This window comes from Scylla paramamosain, unplaced genomic scaffold (genome assembly GCF_035594125.1).
Source record: "Scylla paramamosain isolate STU-SP2022 unplaced genomic scaffold, ASM3559412v1 Contig48, whole genome shotgun sequence".
Taxonomy (NCBI): domain Eukaryota; kingdom Metazoa; phylum Arthropoda; class Malacostraca; order Decapoda; family Portunidae; genus Scylla; species Scylla paramamosain.
This window is the reverse complement of record NW_026973713.1, coordinates 523297-543307: the sequence shown is the minus strand read 5'-3', so window position 1 is coordinate 543307 and position 20011 is coordinate 523297. Positions and strand designations below refer to the sequence as shown.

General features: G+C 43.9%; 1 long non-coding RNA gene across 2 annotated transcripts in view; it reads left to right on the top strand.

Annotated features, from left to right (window-relative positions):
* Positions 1 to 19752, top strand: part of LOC135098163 (uncharacterized) — a 66294-nt gene extending 46542 nt beyond the window's left edge. For both annotated transcript variants that reach the window (XR_010266627.1, XR_010266626.1), the window contains exons 3-4: positions 5457 to 5545; positions 19637 to 19752. This is a non-coding gene — a long non-coding RNA (uncharacterized LOC135098163). The remainder of the gene's footprint in view (positions 1 to 5456; positions 5546 to 19636) is intronic.
* Positions 19753 to 20011: the final 259 nt, after the last annotated feature.

Sequence of the window (20011 nt, the reverse complement as noted above, 5' to 3'; positions counted from 1 at the left end):
TGCGTTAGAGAGGTGGACAGAATAGGGGTGAGAGAAAGAAGAATGTCTTGTGCAGCGAGGCCGCGGAAGGAGGGGAGGCATGCAGTTAGCAAGATCAGAAGCGCAGTTAGCATGAAAATAGCGGTAAAAGACAGCTAGATATGCAACATTGCGGCGGTGAGAGAGAGGCTGAAGACAGTCAGTTAGAGGAGAGGAGTTGATGAGACGAAAAGCTTTTGATTCCACCCTGTCTAGAAGAGCAGTATGAGTGGAACCCCCCCAAACATGTGAAGCATACTCCATACATGGACGGATAAGGCCCTTGTACAGAGTTAGCAGCTGGGGGGGTGAGAAAAACTGGCGGAGACGCCTCAGAACACCTAACTTCATAGAAGCTGTTTTAGCTAGAGATGAGATGTGAAGTTTCCAGTTCAGATTATAAGTAAAGGACAGACCGAGGATGTTCAGTGTAGAAGAGGGGGACAGTTGAGTGTCACTGAAGAAGAGGGGATAGTTGTCTGGAAGGTTGTGTCGAGTTGATAGATGGAGGAATTGAGTTTTTGAGGCATTGAACAATACCAAGTTTGCTCTGCCCCAATCAGAAATTTTAGAAAGATCAGAAGTCAGGCGTTCTGTGGCTTCCCTGCGTGGTATGTTTACCTCCTGAAGGGTTGGACGTCTATGAAAAGACGTGGAAAAGTGCAGGGTGGTATCATCAGCGTAGGAGTGGATAGGACAAGAAGTTTGGTTTAGAAGATCATTAATGAATAATAAGAAGAGAGTGGGTGACAGGACAGAACCCTGAGGAACACCACTGTTAATAGATTTAGGAGAAGAACAGTGACCGTCTACCACAGCAGCAATAGAACGGTCAGAAAGGAAACTTGAGATGAAGTTACAGAGAGAAGGATAGAAACCGTAGGAGGGTAGTTTGGAAATCAAAGCTTTGTGCCAGACTCTATCAAAAGCTTTTGATATGTCCAAGGCAACAGCAAAAGTTTCACCAAAATCTCTAAAAGAGGATGACCAAGACTCAGTAAGGAAAGCCAGAAGATCACCAGTAGAGCGGCCTTGACGGAACCCATACTGGCGATCAGATAGAAGGTTGTGAAGTGATAGATGTTTAAGAATCTTCCTGTTGAGGATTGATTCAAAAACTTTAGATAGGCAGGAAATTAAAGCAATAGGACGGTAGTTTGAGGGATTAGAACGGTCACCCTTTTTAGGAACAGGTTGAATGTAGGCAAACTTCCAGCAAGAAGGAAAGGTAGATGTTGACAGACAGAGCTGAAAGAGTTTGACTAGGCAAGGTGCAAGCACGGAGGCACAGTTTCGGAGAACAATAGGAGGGACCCCATCAGGTCCATAAGCCTTCCGAGGGTTTAGGCCAGCGAGGGCGTGGAAAACATCATTACGAAGAATTTTAATAGATGGCATGAAGTAGTCAGAGGGTGGAGGAGAGGGAGGAACAAGCCCAGAATCGTCCAAGGTAGAGTTTTTAGCAAAGGTTTGAGCAAAGAGTTCAGCTTTAGAAATAGATGTGATAGCAGTGGTGCCATCTGGTTGAAATAGAGGAGGGAAAGAAGAAGAAGCAAAGTTATTGGAGATATTTTTGGCTAGATGCCAGAAATCACAAGGGGAGTTAGATCTTGAAAGGTTTTGACATTTTCTGTTAATGAAGGAGTTTTTGGCTAGTTGGAGAACAGACTTGGCATGGTTCCGGGCAGAAATATAAAGAGCATGAGATTCTGGTGATGGAAGGCTTAAGTACCTTTTGTGGGCCACCTCTCTATCATGTATAGCACGAGAACAAGCTGTGTTAAACCAAGGTTTAGAAGGTTTAGGACGAGAAAAAGAGTGAGGAATGTACGCCTCCATGCCAGACACTATCACCTCTGTTATGCGCTCAGCACACAAAGACGGGTCTCTGACACGGAAGCAGTAGTCATTCCAAGGAAAATCAGCAAAATACCTATATATATATATATATATATATATATATATATATATATATATATATATATATATATATATATATATATATATATATATATATATATATATATATATATATAGCAACAGAAAAGAAGAAAATTAAGAACATAAGAACATAAGAAATAAGGGAAGCTGCAAGAAGCGACCATGCTTACACGTGGCAGTCCCTGTATGAAATATACCTACCTATTTCCATCTGTTATCCCCATCCATAAACCTGTCTAATTTTCTCTTAAATCTCTCTAATGTCCTAGCACTAACAACATGATTACTGAGTCCGTTCCACTCATCTACCACTCTATTTGAGAACCAATTTTTTCCTATCTCCTTCCTAAACCTAAATTTTTTAAGCTTGAACCCGTTATTTCTTGTTCCCTGGATGCTGATCCTAAGAATTTTGCTTACATCTCCCTTGTTATAACCCTTATACCACTTAAACACTTCTATCAGGTCCCCTCTTAACCTACGTCTCTCTAGAGAATGTAAATTTAACCGCTTCAACCTCGCTTCGTAAGGAATACTCCTCATCCCCTGTATCCTTTAAGTCATTCTCCTCTGTACTGATTCTAATAGACCTATATCTTTCCTGTAATGTGGGGACCAGAACTGCACAGCGTAGTCTAGATGTGGTCTGACCAGCGCCAAGTATAACTTTAATATTACTTCCGGCCTTCTACTTTTAACACTCCTAAAAATGAATCCTAGTACCCTATTTGCCTTGTTTCTGGCTTCTATGCATTGTTTTCCTAGACGGAGTTCAGAGCTAACTATAACTCCTAAATCTTTCTCGTACCCCGTACCTACCAGAGTTTGGTTGTTTAATGTGTACCTATTGTGTGGGTTTCCTCTACCTACGCTAAGTTCTTTGCATTTATTGATATTTAATTGCATTTGCCATCTATCCGTCCATTCATTCATCCTATCTAAATCTGCCTGCAGTGCGATGCATCCGATTCTGACCTAATTAATCTACCTATCTTTGTGTCATCCGCAAATTTACTAACATCACTACTAATTCCACTATCTAAGTCATTGATATATATTAGAAATAACAATGGCCCTAATACTGATCCCTGTGGCACCCCACTAATTACATGACCCCATTCGGATTTCGAGCCGTTTATTACAACTCTCTGTCGCCTGTTACCAAGCCATGACCCTATCCAGCCTAACACCTTCCCATCTATCCCATGTACCCTAACCTTTCTCAGGAGCCTTTGATGGGGTACCCTGTCAAATGCTTTACTAAAGTCCAGATATAAGATGTCATAACTATCACCATTATCTACTGCTTCGTACACTCTTCTGTAAAAACTTAACAAGTTTGTCAGGCAAGACTTTCCCTTTGTGAAGCCATGCTGTGACTGATTTATCAAGTTATGCAAAGATTCTAATTGTCTAAATGTTCCCTAATGTTCCTCGCTATTATTGACTCCAATAATTTACCCACAACTGAAGTTAAGCTGACAGGTCTAAAGTTTTATCTCCTTTTTTAAAGATAGGTACTACATTAGCCTGCCTCCACATTACTGGTACCTCATCTGACTCAGGTGATTTCCTAAAGACAGAAACTAACGGCTCACTAATAACCTCTTTGCATTCCTTAAGTACTCTGGGATATATTTCATCAGGTCCTGGTGTCTTGAACTTTTTTAGTCTATCTATCTCCTGTTCCACTATCTCCCTAGTTATGGAAATATCTGTCAGCTTCTCATTCTCATCTGCTCTAAACACCTGTTCACTATTTGGCATATACTGCATGTTTTCCTGGGTGAAGACAGTTAAAAAATATCTATTCACAATTTTGCTAATCTCCTCCCCAGAACTAACCAGCTCCCCATCTGCTGCCTTTAATGGACCTATAGTATCCTTATTCTTCGTCCTGTATACCTGATAAAATTCCTTGGGGTCCGTCTTCGCCTGGCTGGCTACCTTCAATTCATAATTGCCCTTAGCTTTCCTCGTTAACCTCCTGACTGTTCTAACTAATTCATTATATTGTGTCCTTAAAACTTCTTCACCTGCCCTTAATCTCTTATATATACTTCTCTTCCACCCTATATAATGTTTTAACCTAGCAGTCATCCATTTAGGGTCATTTTCTGTTATCTTATTGCTCTATACGGGATGTTTGCTAACTGACCTGTATGCAGTTTATCTACGAAATATTATACAACTCATCTACATTTTCTGCACCTAATTCCCTCATCTCGACCCCTTCCACCCTCTCCATTCCCTCATCTACTCACCTCGACCTCACCTCTCCCATTTCAGCATGACCTGACCCTCCAACATATTCATACCTATCCCCCTCCCTCTCTCCTCCGCCCCTTCCGGACACATCTTCCCTCCTCTTGTCCTACACTCTCACGCCTCACCTCACCTCTCTCATCCTGCCTTATCTCTCTCAACTCCGTCCCGGACCTGACCTCACTCTGCATCCGTTGCCAGTCAATTCCTTGGAGGTACCTTTTTAATTCCTTAAAATCTGCTCTCCTAAAGTCAGGTATTTTACTAGTGTTTTTGCTTCTAAAAGTTTCCTCCCATTTTAAATTGTACCTAATTTCTTAATGGTCACTGTTACCTAGCTGTCCTCCAACCTCTACCTGTGTGACTGCTTCCTCCCTGTTAGTAAGAATTAAATCTGGAATACTGTTCCCCCTTGTGTGTTCTACGACTACCTGTTTTAAAAATTCATCCTGAAATACCTTAAGAAATTCCTCTGCTTCCTTGTTACCCACCATCAGGCCTCAGTCTATATTCCCAAAATTAAAATCTCCTAGCACACATACCTGACTGTGAGATGTTAATTTCCTTTGTACTGTTCGGTGGCCTGTACACTAATCCCAGTACTACTGACTGTGATCCTTCCTTAATATCTACCCATATCGACTCTGTTTTGCTATCAGTTTTAATTCTACTGTTAATACAACACTGTAATGTGTCCCTAACGTATAACGCGACGCCTCCTCCTCTCCTGTTTTCCTTGTCTTTATAGAACAGTGTATAACCATCTATGATATTTTGATATTGTTTTCCCACATTCCATTAAGTGTACCTAGAATGTTTGTCACAGTTAGTTACCTGTGTGTAGTGTTTGCTGCATTTGTCAAACCTACGAAGGAAGTTTGTGGTGTTTCAGTAAGTATGTGTACAGTGTTTCGTATGTGTTTCGTAAACCATAGAGTGTTGGGTGTATTTTTTGTAAGTCTTCGGGAAATGTCTGTTGCACTTCATATTACTGTACGTATTGTTTATTTGTTGATGTAAATGAAAAAAAAAAGGTCTGTTAGGAAAGTGTTAGTGTGAGACAAAGGAAAGTCAAAGTAAGAAAGAACAATCAGACGTACACAAACGATGCATGTCCTCGACTTGTTGTGTTCTGAAGGAGAAAATATGACTATGATACAAAGTGTGCAATTCTGTTTTGTTAATTTTCTTTTTTATCATCTAATTGACTTTTTTTTTTTTCACCGTCACAGGTAACGATCGCCACCACCACCACCACCACCACCACCACCACCACTTCCACCACCACCACCACCATCACCATCAAGAGGTGAAGTCCAATGTAAGTAGCACTAAGTACTTTCAGTGTCTGGTGTTGTGTATTTCAGCCACGAGGTGACGCGGCAAGGTGGGCAGCCCTCATCACTGCTTACCTGCTTGGCCTGCATGCCACTTTGACACTTTGGTGAAGTTTGCTGTAGTCGCTGGAATTTTGAGATGCTGAATTCAGGGATTGAAAAATGGCGAAATGAGCATTCTGAGGAGCCCGGTGGAGGCACCACCACCTTCCCACAGCACCTTGACGAGCGTGGTCACTGTGTTTCACCTCCGCACGGCTGCCTTCGACTTATGCAAATGCCTTTATTTTGTACTTTTTATTTATTTTCCTTGCTCTGGTTTGACCCGCTTACCGACTTGCTCCACGCCGCACGACACGCGCGAATGCTGCCTGCCATCTTTATTCACCTTTGTTCGGCGTGCATCGGAGTCGGCGATTATCCTGTGCTTGGTTTTTCTACTGTAAGGAGAAAAACCTTTCTGTAAGTATTTGTTTTTATATAAACAAATACTTACAGAAAGGCTTAAAATTGCACGTTGAGTATGGAATTGTTTAAAAAGCCTATGATAGTATACATACTATACATACTTAACATAAAGATAATAATACTAATACAATAATACAGTAAAAATTTAAAGCGCCAGTGGCGACAGGTGCGTGCTACGCCAGCTGTGGGCTGCCAGCTTCACCTGGTGCGTGGACATGTCCTGCACTTGGGGCGTGGCCGCCGTGAACATGTTCCACAGCCGGGAAGTCCTGGCTGTGTAGTTGCGCTGGTGTTGGCTAGAGCGAGATCGAGGCACCTTCACTAGCTCGTCGCTACTGGCTGCAGCTCTGGTGCACCTCTGCACTGTGTGTGGCAGCAGCCTCAGGGGGTCAAGGTGAGGGACCCTCTGCACCTGAGTTTTGTGCCGACACGTCCCGGCGGTGCTCCAGTGACGTTACTGGTGCTGGGTGATGTTGGTCGTCATCGGTGGCCACCAAGCGCAGGTCTCTCTCTCTCTCTCTCTCTCTCTCTCTCTCTCTCTCTCTCTCTCTCTCTCTCTCTCTCTCTCTCTCTCTCTCTCTCTCTCTCTCATAACTTTCAATAAGGTTGTTTTTTGGGTAGCTATATTTATTTTCCCGTACTTCGATCATACGGTTAATTTTCCTATACTTTCCATAAGGTACATTTTCAAGTAACTATATTAATGTTCCCATACATGATCATACAGTTTATTTTCCCTTAGCTTCCAATAAGGCTCATTCTCGAGTAATTTGGTAATAAATATGCGAATAATAAATTATGCGAAGAAGAATTAAAGGAAAACTGGCCATGCAAAAAACGTGATTCCCTCTCTCTCGCTCTGTCTCTGCCAAGGCAGCAGGTGGTCACGAAAATACGTGCATTGCTCACATGATGGCCGCCGCACACGGCGGTGTTGTTATTTACTTGTCCTGATAGCTTAATCTAACCTAACCTAACCTAACCTAACCTACCCTAACCTAACCTAACCTAACCTACCCTAACCTAACCTAACCTAACCTACCCTAACCTAACCTAACCTAACCTAACCTACCCTAACCTAACCTACCCTAACCTAACCTAACCTAACTTAACCTATCCTAACCTACCCCTTTCCCCCCTCCCCCCTCCCAAGACAGCACTCCCTCCCCCCACCAGGCTGTCTTCCCTCCCCCCTCCCCCCTCCCACCTAACCTATCCCCTCCCCCCTCCCCCCTCCCCCCTCCCACCTAACCTATCCCCTCCCCCCTCCCCCCTCCCCCCTCCCCGGGCAGCCGACTGCCCTGTGGGGCCGGCTGCCCCCCTCAGTCAGGGAAGTAGTCCAGCAGGGCGGAGTACACCACCAGGGTGAGGGACAGGGTCTGTGCAATGGCGAGCAGGTTGTCCCACAGGCCGTAGGACAACCTGCTTCCAGCCCTGCCCCTCCCCTGGCGAGCCTTCCCTGGCTGGGGGAGTTGGCGCTGTGGTGGTGAGGAAGGGGCCACCACTCCCTTCCCCACTCCTCGGAGGACGAGCCCCGCTCCCTCGTCCTCCGCGGGGGTCGTGGCGCTCCTGGCCTCCTTTTGCCCCTCCTCCGGGCTGGGGGCCGAGACCCACAGGCCCAGGCCATCCTTCCCCGGGCTGGCCGCCACCACCTGGCCAGCCTCAGGGGCGGGTCCGGCCTCCTTCCCTGGGCTGGCCGCCACCACCTGGCCAGCCTCAGGGGAGGGGCCGACCTCGTGTCCCAGGCTGGCCGCCACCACCTGGCCAGCCTCTGGGGCGGGGCAGGCTTCGTGCCCTGGGCTGGCCGCCACCACCTGGCCAGCCTCAGGGGCGTGGCCGGCCTCGTGCCCCGGGCTGGCCACCACCACCTGGCCAGCCTCTGGGGCGGGGCCGGCCTCCTGCCCCGCCTCTGGGACGCGGACAGCCTGGTCCTCCTGGGGGGGCTTGGGGCGGCTGCCCACTCTCTTGCTGTTGCAAAAGAGCACGGGGCAGCCCTGCCCCTGCCCCCCGTGGACACCCAGACCTCCGGCCAGGCTGAAGTACAAAACGGCGTGACGCCCCGCCGTAGTGTACTTCAGTCCGGCCAGGAGGTCCCTCAGGGGCAGGTCCTGACAGAAGACTGTTGCGCCTCCTGCCAGGCACTGCACCCTGATGGGTGTCTCCTGGTCCAAGGCGGCCAGCTTGTCCATATTCAGGCTGGCCGCCTGATCCGACACGAGGGGCTTCGCCCCCCCCTCGGCCCCTTGCCGGAAGGTAAAGGAGGCCAGAGAGCGCCTCCCCCTCCCACAGCAGCCCCCTGAGCGGGGGCGGGACAGCCTCACGGCGTCCACGCCACACTCGCCCAGGAGGCTCAGCCGTGCCTCCACTGACAGTCGACTGCTTTTTCCTCCCATCCTAGTTCTCATGAAATTAAAAATATACCTTGGTTCAGTTTTGGCTGAGTGGCGAAAAGTAGGATGGTGGTGAACAGACCGCCTGAGAGAGAGAGAGAGAGAGAGAGAGAGAGAGAGAGAGAGAGAGAGAGAGAGAGAGAGAGAGAGAGAGAGAGAGAGAGGTTGAGTAATATTGACTGATTGATATATTTTGTTTGCCTTTTGTAACATTAATGCATTTCTGCATTTCATACACAGTTCAATACGTAAGGCCAGGTCCATCAAGCCGAAGCTTTTATACAGACCTGAATAAAGAATGACACAAGTAGCGCAAATGTTTACACCCTGACTTGTTCCTATTTGAGCCGCCATTTTGCACATGATAGAGGTAATAATAGACTACTTGTTTTGTTGTTTGCAGCACATGACACAATAATGAGTGATGGAGTGTATAGTATGCTATACTGTGCCACATATATGTTCACATACGTGAACTTCGCGAACACAAACACAGGTACAGTCTTGCATCCTCTATAGAGAAGGAAGGGAAGGGAAGGCATCGTCTCTAAATACAACACACACACACACACACACACACACACACACACACACACACACACACACACACACACACACACACACACACACACACACACAGGCACACATGTAGGTGATTTTACGGACCACAGGTTTTAAATAGAACCTTGGTCAGGCGCAATGCAGGAACGAGTAAGATCGAGGTGAGGGTCTGAAAAAAGACACCATTATGAATGTGCGTCCTTTCATTCCTCCCTCCCTCCCTCTCTCCCACGTTTTTCCACCTCTGGTCGCCCTCGGGTCATATTTTTTTCCAGCATGGCGCGCCGGCTGTGCCACCATAACTCAGCCTAACTCTAACAGCACAGCGGCATGGCAAGGCTTTGAATCATACCTCACAACTCTGGCCGTGTGTTATGTGTGAGTCACTGTGTCCAGGAGGAAGGAGGGGGCAGGGATAAGGGGGCAGGGAGGAGGGGGGACGGAAGAGGCGGGGGTGCTTCCCCTTCACCACCGTGACTCATTATCAAGTTGGTGACCTCCTGACTTAGTGACTTGGTTCGTGTAGCCGTGCAAGTGTTGGCATGCCCTTGCGCTCAGTGAGTCAGTCAGTCATGCACACAGGAAGGAAGGGAGGCGGGCGGGAAGACGGGTATTAGCGCCCTGTTCTCGCCTCGCCTCACGTCATTACAGTCGCCCCAATCCCAGGTATATAACACACCGGTGCCTGTCCGTCTCCTGCAGCAGCTCCTGAGTGGCTCGTTAGCCTCAGTGAGGGCGTGGTGGGCGACAGGCTGACGTGTCACTGACGTGTTTGTGGCAGCCTTGCCTTGCGATTATTTGGCGTCTCCGACCTTCACGGCGCCTTACTCTCTCATCAGGCGTAGTTTTCTCAGACTTTGTGTCTTTCTTTGTTCTCACTCCCTCCTGGAACCACAACAAAATAAGAGAAACATCTTTTTTCTTCGTGATAATGTAACCTTTCTTTCTCCCTTCCCCTCAGACTTTCCTAGGACCCTTCCTGCACTTATTAGAGCAACACCTTCTTGTTCTGATGATGCGTGTGTATCCCGGTCACTGGCTGTAATCCTGTTAAATCTTCCTTGTCTGTTTTGTTTATTCTCTCTCTCTCTCTCTCTCTCTCTCTCTCTCTCTCTCTCTCTCTCTCTCTCTCTCTCTCTCTCTCTCTCTCTCTCTCTCTCTCTCTCTCTCTCTCTCTCTCTCTCTCTCTCTCTCTCTCATCATTACCTACACCCTCGAAACCCTTCTCGCTCAAGGTCACCACGAGAGGAATTGTTGTAAAGTTGCGAGGCCCCATCACGCACACTGCACCACTTGTGTCTGGCTCACAGAGGGGAAGGGCTGGCTGAGGTCTGAGGAAAGTGTGCAGTAGTAGTGCTAGTAGTAGTAGTAGTAGTAGTAGTAGTAGTAGTAGTAGTAGTAGTAATAGGATGAACGTGTAGGTGTGACGGCTGAGGTGCTGAGGGTGTAGCGATGAGCATGGTGGAAGGGTGGTGTGTGTGTGTGTGTGTGTGTGTGTGTGTGTGTGTGTGTGTGTGTGTGTGTGTGTGTGTGTGTGTGTCCCTGAGGAGAGGGGAGAGGGAAGGCTCGCTAGTGTCAAGGCAACAGCATGCAATTTTTACTCTGTGCTATTTCTCATCCATTTTTTCTGCAAACATATCTTCTATATAGGTAAAGCAGTAATAGTAGTAGTAGTAGCAGCAGCACTTTTAGTAGTAGTAGTAGTAGTAGTAGTAGTAGTAGTAGTAGTAGTAGAGGTAGTCGTAGTAGTAGCAGTGATAGACGATGATAAGGATGTGGATGGGACAGTCGAGGTAGGGAGGGAAATAAGGGAGAAGCAGTGACGTGATAGGCTGCAGTGTATTAAATGTGTGTGTGTGTGTGTGTGTGTGTGTGTGTGTGTGTGTGTGTGTGTGTGTGTGTGTGTGTGTGTGTGTGTGTGTGTGCGCGCGCCTTCATTCAAGCCTGGCGAGGCGGGGGAAGTATTTTGCACGAAAGGGAAGGTGTGATTACGGACGTGGCCACAGGGATTGTGTAAGAGAGAGAGAGAGAGAGAGAGAGAGAGAGAGAGAGAGAGAGAGAGAGAGAGAGTATTTACCTGAGTGCAGAAGGAACGATACGCACAAGAGAAGGAGATGAATGGCAGTAATCTTGTCCCTCATTGTTTTCCTGTCGTATATCCGAGGGTCTCACAGTATTCTATTATGATTACTTATTATTTTTCAAAAGCAATATTAATTCAATCAACTCACGTAGGAGTGCGGCAATACAATAAATGAAGCAACTTTTTTTATTTTTTTTTTCCATTCCCGCGAAAAAAAAATAAAAATAAATAAATAAATAAAAGGAGTCATAGCATCAGCCTTCATTTCTGTCCACTTTACTTAATAAGATATCTCCATAATTATTCATAGGGCTCACCTTCATTACGTAATGGTAATATCTAATTGGCTTTGTCTGCTCTCTCGTCGGAAGCTTCGGAGACAAGCAGGACCATCCCTCGCTGTCATGCAAAGCTTTCACCAGTAATGATATTGATGATAACAATAACTGTTGTCACCGTAATCACCAAACGTGCCAAATAGTATCGTCCATTGTGTCAGAATGTAAACCTTTTATTTTTTTAAAGATAGTTTTGGGAGTTACTTTACCTGTCCTACCTGTGAGTGTTGTTAGTGAGAAGAAAGTTATTTTTTCCTTATTTTTTATGAGTAGTTAAAATAATAATACTCTTTTCGTATAATATTTTTGGTATTTTTTTTTTTTTTGTATTTACCTTTAATCCTGCCTGTCTTACCTGTGGCTATTAATATTTCAAGTGACAAGGTGATTATTCCTTGTTCTCTTTTTCCATGTAGATTAAAAAGACAGCAATCTTCTTTCGCGTAACATTTTTGTCCTCTTTTTTTTTTTTTTTTTTTAAGTAACCATACCTTTAGTTCCACCTGTCATGTTGTCCTTCATCTGTGTTTATTAATAGCTAAGGTGAGAGGAGAGTTATTATCCATTACTTTTTATTGAATTGTTAGGAAATAATAATCCTCTATTCTTGTAATATTTCCTGCTTTTTTGTTTATATAATTACCTTTAATTCCATCTGTCTTACCTGTGGCTATTAATATTTGAGGTGAGAAAGTGATTATTATTCCTTGCTCTCCTTGTTGTGCATTTCCAAAAGACAATAATCCTCTTTCCTATAACATTTTTTCTTTTCTTTATGTATTTACCTTTCATTGAACCTGTCCTCTTCTCTTCTACCTGTGTTTATTAATAGCACAGGTGAGAACAAGGATATTACTCTTTACTGTCTCAATTTTGTATTTCAGTAAGTAATGTTCCTTCTGTATGATTGTTACTAAGTTATTTGTGTGTTTACCTTTCATCTCACCTGCCTTACCTGTGTGTGTTCACTCCTTAGGTGAGAAAGTTATTAGTCTTGGTTCTCCTTTTGTGGCGATGGAAATTATTAATTACCTTGTTCTTGTAATATTATTTAGTTCAGGTGTTGTATCTACCCTTAGTGTTTATCTCTTATTTACCTTTGCATGTTAATTGCACAGGTGAGACTGATTCTTCTTGTCTCTCTCGCTCTTGGTAGTGTTGCTAGAAAAGTAATCACCTTGTTGTTGTTGTTGTTGTTGTTGTTGTTGTTGTTGTTGTTGTTGTTTTTGTTGTTGTAGTTGTTATTATTATTATTATCATTATTATTATTGTTATTATTATTATTATTATTATTATTATTATTATTATTATTATTATTATTATTATTTTATTATTATTATTATTATTACCATTATTATTATTAATTAGTTGTTGTGTGTAAATATTTACCTTTGCTGTATCGTGCCGTACCTGTGTGTACTAATTGTTTAGACGAGAAAGTGATCATGACTTGTTCTCATTTTGTAATTTTGCTGAAATATTAATCATCTTATTTTTGTGTTATTATTTTGTTTTGGTGTTTATCTGTTTACGTTTGACATTTACCTGCTCTGCCTGTGGACATTAATTCCTCAGATTGTTGTTGAAAAGTAATCTCTTTGTTTTGCATCATTATTATCTAGTCATCATGTTTATCTGTTTGCCTTTAATATTTACCAGTCCTTCCTGTGTACATTAACTTCTCGGTGGGGACAAAACAATCATTCCTGACTCTGTAGTGTAGACAGGAACAAAAGTCAATCATCCTCCTTTATGTAATAACTTCCCTTTCTTATGTCTATGCATCAACCTTTTTTTTTTTCTCTCTCTCTCATGCTAACTCATTTTTCTACATTTTTATTTATTTTTGTTTATTTTCTTCTTGTCTAACAACACAATTTGTAATTCTCTTTTGTGTAATAACTTCCTTTCTTTATTTATGCATCTACTTTGTTTATTTTCCTTTTTAAGCTTCTTTTTCCTTTATTTTTCTTTCTCCAGTAACATAATTAATAATCCTCTTTTGTATAAACTTTCTTTTGTTATCTATGTACCAACAACTGTTTTTTTTCTTCTTTTATCCTCATTTTTTCCTTCTTTTTTTCTTTTCTTTCTTCTTCTTTTAACATTTTTATTCCTCTTCTCTGTTTAGGTGTTTCTGTCCCTCCTTCCCTGTGCTTGTGTCATACATCAGGCGAGGACAGGATGGCTACAAGTATTCTTTATTCTCATTTGTAGTGTAACGAAGTTCAGATTTTCTTTTCTTGTAGCTTTGTTAACACTTTACTGCCAATGACAATGTGACACTTACTACTTCATCTCTCCATAGACTAACATTTCTTAACCTTTTTTTGCGACCCCAGCATCCCTTGCGTCTAGTCTGGACACTCCCGCGCCTGTTAATTCTAATATCTGGTTGTATTAACTACAGTTGTATTAACAGTTGAAAATGAGGCTAACTTCATCAAATATAAAAGTACACTCCCGATAGTTTGGTGTGCCTTGCAAGGAGCGTTTACATTGTACCGCCTTACAATATACGCAGCATTTTTCAGTACCCACTAAAATTGATCTCAGCACCACATGTTCAGAAACACACACTGCCCTTTACGATTCTGACTGGGCCACTAAAACACTTGAGACTCGATCACTCCTGCTGATGTCACTTCGCGCTTTGAAATCACACACTGAGCTTACACTAGACCCTTTGATCTACTTGTCACTGCCACGAACGAATGAAAATGTGTAGCAATCTGAGAGAATAATTTCAAAAGACGTAAACAATGAGGTGCTTGGAACCTCCCGGGGCCTGCTGTTCTATTTCGGTTCTGTGTATTATTTATCTAAGGTAAATCAAGTGAAGTGAAACGTGTGTCATTAACAGTCAAGAGGTCAAATTGGAGCCATTCAGTGGGTTAATAGCTCAGGGGGAGAGAAAATGAAACCAAGCAAAGTTTAGACAACATAAATACTTTTTTTGACGGCAGCAGGTGGTACTTCGTCAGAACTTTACTTATTCTGAGGGTAAGGAGCAGAAGGAGGCGCGCAAGATACTACTCCAGAAAATATGATGATGAGGAAAATGAAATTAGACATTGAGGAGGAGAGGGAGAGAAAAGTCCAGAATCATGGAATAAGAAGCCGAGAGAAAGACGGAAAGAAGAGGAGACCTACACAAAAAAAAAATGAGGAAAGAGAGAAAAAGAGAAAGAAGAGCAGAGGCTGAAAAAAAATCACGGAAAAGGAATAGAAGAGAGGGAAAAAAGAGGAAAAATACAAAAAAATAGGTCACAGAAAAAGAAAAAGAAGAGGATATAGAGGGAAAGAGAGAAAGAAGAGGAGAGATAGAAAAAAGTCACAGAAAGAGAAAATAAGAAGAGAAAGAAGAAGGTAGGGAAAGAACAGTCATTTCTACTACCAGTCTATCAATTCTCCATTCAGTACTACCTCTCTCTCTCTCTCTCTCTCTCTCTCTCTCTCTCTCTCTCTCTCTCTCTCTCTCTTCTCTCTCTCTCTCTCTCTCTCTGCATTACAAATCTTCTACTTATAACTTACTTTCTGTTTACTTGCTAATATATTTCCCATGCACAATATAACCTCTAACTGCATGCTTATCATTTTCATCTCCTCCACACTCTCATCACTATCTCTTTGTATTAACTTCCACAGGTAGACTCTATGTATTACTTATTTGTCTCTTCCTATTGCTCGCTTCTTCATTTTTACCTGCGGCCTAATTAATTACTCGTGTGTGTGTGTGTGTGTGTGTGTGTGTGTGTGTGTGTGTGTGTGTGTGTGTGTGTGTGTGTGTGTGTGTGTGTGTGTGTGTGTGTGTGTGTGTATGTGGATGGGTGGGTGGGTGTATAGGTTTGGTGTCTCTCTCTCTCTCTCTCTCTCTCTCTCTCTCTCTCTCTCTCTCTCTCTCTCTCTCTCTCTCTCTCTCTCTCTCTCTCTCTCTCTCTCTTCCTTCCATACCGTTCTTTTCTTTTCTTTCTGTCTCTTTCTTTCCTACTTTTCTTTCTCTTTGTTCCTTTCTGTCTGTCTTTTTTTCTTTCTTTCTTTTTTTTTCTTTTCCTTCCTCTTTTCTTTACCCTAACCATATATTCCTCCCTTCTTTTCTCCCTCCCTTCCTCCCTCCCTCCCTCTCTTACTCCCTCCTTCATCTACATAATTCAATAAGGAAAGAAAGAGAGAGAGAGAGGAATGGAGTGAAGGAAAGTAGGAAGGAATAAGGGAAGTGGTGTGGGGGAGGAGGGAAGGAGGAAGGAAGGAAGGAGAGAAGTTGGAGGAGGGAAGAAAAGGGGAAGCAAGGAATGGAATGAAGGAAAGGAATGAGACAACTAGGGAAAGAAGGAAGGAAGGAAGAAAGGAAGGAAGGAAGGAAGGAGGAGGGGAGAGATGGAAGGGAAGAGAAGAAGAAACTGGTGAGAGAGAGAGAGAGAGAGAGAGAGAGAGAGAGAGAGAGAGAGAGAGAGAGAGAGAGAGAGAGAGAGAGAGAGAGAGAGAAACTTCTAATGCATAATCATAAAGTTGACACATGTAAACAGCTTCTCTCATCACACACACACACACACACACACACACACACACACACACTTCATGCTCTGGCTTATTTCCAGAGAGAGAGAGATAGAGAGAGAGAGATAGATAGATAGATAGATAGACAGATAGAGAGAGAGAGAGAGAGAGAGAGAGAGAGAGAGAGAGAGAGAGAGAGAGAGAGAGAGAGAGAGAGAGAGAGAGAGAGAGAGAGCAAAGCTTAGCCCTCCCTCCACTGCTGGCTCGGCAGCGGGGGATCGAGAAACTACCATTGCCTGTGTCTTCTCCGGAGCAAAGGTCACCTGCCAGCGTGCCCCCCACTCCTGTATCACCCCAAGCTGCTGATTGATACAGGAGTGGGGGGCACGCTGGCAGGTGACCTTTGCTCCGGAGAAGACACAGGCAATGGTAGTTTCTCGATCCCCCGCTGCCGAGCCAGCAGTGGAGGGAGGGCTAAGCTTTGGTGGCCTTCCTCTCGAACTCCAGGAGTCAGTCAAGATTCTGGGGGTGGAGGTGGATCGAGGGCTGCGGTTTGACCGCCACGTCAAACACATTGCCCTTAAGGCCTCACACCGAGTCTCCTCCTTGAGGAGGGTGGCCAACTTGCTTGACAGGAGAGGGAGGCTCTTGCTCTACAAGGCCCAGATACGGCCTTATTTAGAGTATGCTGCCCTCTCCTGGATGTCCTGTGCTGCCACACACATAAGCAGGCTCGACGGCATCCAGCGACGGGCGCTGCGACTGGTGGAAGCAGCAGGTGCCCCAGCCCATCCTGAGGTTCCCGTCGACACGCTAGAACACCGCAGGGACGTGGCAGCCCTTGTGGTGTTCCACAAGGCACAGGTGCAGGGTGTGCCACATCTGGCGGGACTACGGCTGCCCACCAGAGTCACCTCGCGGGACACGAGAACGGTGTTATCCAGTGGTGACTCAGTGGAAGTGCCGCGTTCCCGCTCCAGCCAACACCAGCGCACCTTTTGGGGGCAAGTCTCCAGACTGTGGAACGTCTTCGCGTCCTCCGTCCCACATATCAGGGGGATGGATACCCAGGACGTGAAGTTAGCAGCACACCACTGGAGGGGCTCGTTCCCAACCCCCCTGCTAACAATAAGCCCATAAAGAATGTATATATATATATATATATATATATATATATATATATATATATATATATATATATATATATATATATATATATATATATATATATATATATATATATATATATATATATATATATATGTATATAATTTATATTTATAATTGTGTTGTGCCCCACCCCTTAAATAGGTTGCACACGGCAGTGCGCCTTCGGGTGACAATGTACTCATGTTTAAATAAAAAGAGAGAGAGAGAGAGAGAGAGAGAGAGAGAGAGAGAGAGAGAGAGAGAGAGAGAGAGAGAGAGATTTTTAGAAGTGTTAACTTTTTAGTCCTTCTGTTTTTTACTTGTTGTGTTCTCCTCTTTCTCCTCCTCCTCCTCCTCCTCCTCCTCCTCCTCCTCCTCCTCCTCCTCCTCTTTCTCATTCACCTCTGGGGTTTCCCATCATCCTACGTAACCCTCCTCCTCCTCCTCCTCCTCCTTGTGCTCAATGACCTCGTTTCTCATCGTTTCCTGATCTCTTCTACGTAAAAGTCCCCCCTTTTCCTCCTCCTCCTCCTCCTCCTCCTGCCTGGCTTCCATGACGTGTAGATGAGATCGTGTGGTTCCTGCGGTGGCCACAAATTGCCTCTTTAAGGACAAAGTGTTCCTCGCTGGCTGTCTTTCCCTTGTACTCTTCCTCTGCGTTCCTTGCGTATTCCCTTGTATTGCTTTTTTTTTTTTTCCGTGTGGTTTAAATATTTGTTTGTAGTTTGTGCTAATTTTTTTTCTTAATTGTCTTCTGTGTTCTATTTTCCTTTTATTGTGTTGATTTTTTGTTATTCTTTTGTATTACTGATTGTTTTCTTGTATTTATTTTTGTCTTATTTTACGTTTCTTTCATTTCTTTATTTTTTTTTGTCTACTTGTTTTTATTATTAATCCCTATGTTATTATGTTCATGAAGGAGGATTGCTGTGGTTTCTTCAAAGTTCAGTAAAATACTCGTGTACAACTTTGCATTAACTTAAAAAAAAAAAGATTCAACAGAGGCGATGAAAAGATTCAACAGAGGCGATGGAGTTTTAGTGTTTACTTAAGCGTCCCTGTGTATAACGTGCAAAGCCAACACTCAAGGAAACACAACTTACCAACATAAGGAAACACGAGAAACTGCAAGAGGTCACCAGTTTTATATGTGGCAGTCTCTGTATAAAACATTCTTACCTGCATCCACCTGTCACCCTCATCCATAAATTTGTGTGGTTTTCTTTCAACCTTAACAACCTGATTACTGAGTCCATTACAGTCATCCACCATTGTTGTTGAGATCCAGTGCCTTCTTATCTCTTTCAAATGTACCTGCATGAAGCTTGAACACACTATTTCTCTTCCTGTCCTAATTATTGACCCTAAGGATTTTGTTTGTCACTCTTGTTATATTCCATTCATCCGTTACTGATTACTGTCCTTGAAAATTCATTTCTGCGTATCTTTTTCAAAAACCAAACTTTATCAAGCTTAAATCCATTATTTCTCGCCCTGTTCTGATTACTTCCCCGGAGCAGTATGTTTGTGACACTCGTTATCTGCAACACAAATAGTAAAACATTCTACTGTACTCGGTTTAATTTTCGCTTAGTAGAATTGCCCACCAACGTTACTTTGTTATTAGCAGTCAAAGATTTAGAGGCCTAAGAGGATTGGTGGTGCAGTGGTTAGCGCGCCTGACACACAATACTAGGGTCCTGGGTTCGAATCTCCGGCTTGGTGAAGACAATTTGGACGTAAGCCAAGGAGTTGTGACCTTGCACCCCGCCAGTATTGCTGAGACGCCCTGATATAGAGGGGCGTGGTGGATGGATTACCTCCTCCCCTTCCTCTAACAGCGGGGGAGGAACTTGTCTGGTGTGGAAACAGATTAATTTTCTTGGTTAGTTTTTTTTTTTAGAATTATTTTATTTCTTAGGTAGTTTGTTAGGATAAGCTGGAGTTCTTAATTAGCTTGTTAGAATTAGTTTATCTTGTTGGAATTCATTGATTTGTTAGTCAGCTTGTTAGAATTTGTTTATTTCTTAGTTACCTCGTTGGAATTAATTGATTTCTTAGCTTGTTAGAGTTAGTTCATTTCTCAATTAGATTGTTAGAATTTGTTGATTTCTTAGTTAGGTAGTTAGGAATAGTTCTCAAACAGACGAGGAAATGTCTCCTGCTGATGTATTCCTTCAAGATTTGGTCCAGCCTCGTCACTCCTTGACAAAATTATAGCATCTTCTAGCCCCATCCTGATTATTGACTATATAGAATCTTGTCTACATCACCGTGTTGTCTCCCTTATGCCACTTGCACCCCTCCATCAGAACCACAGGAACATAACGCGACAAAATATGGGTTGGTGCATGAAGTAATGAGGCCTACAAGTGGCAGTCCCTGTACAACACCTACCTCTCCTGATTACTAACCCTGAATATTTTGTTTGTCACCTTGTTATATCCCTTATGCCACTTGAATACCTCCATCATCACCACTTTTAACCTATATACACCTTTCCTCTGGTTGCCATCTCCCTTATGCCACTCAAACATCTCCATCAGCTTCACTCTTGACCTACATGTACCTTCCCTCTGTTCTCTGCAGCCCTTTTGGTGTTCCACGTGCCGAGCGAATCCGGGGAGAAGGTGACTCAGGGCATCTCGGCGCTGCTCTCCATGACTGTCTTCCTCTTGACCATCAGAGTCCCTGCCGCCAGCTGAGGAGACACCGCTCGTCAGTGAGTACTACGCCTCGCCTCTCACTGCCCTCCCTGTTCTGTGCCTTACAATATACTGCCTTTCTTGTACTGTGCCTTATAATACACAGCTCCTCTTAGTAATGTGCCTCACAATATACTGGCCTTAGTAATGCGCCTCACGGTACACTGCCCTCCCTGTTCTGTGCCTTACAATATTGTCTTTCTTTTACTGCGCTTTACCATATATTGTTCTCCTATCCTGGTCTCGTGGGACTCAACTT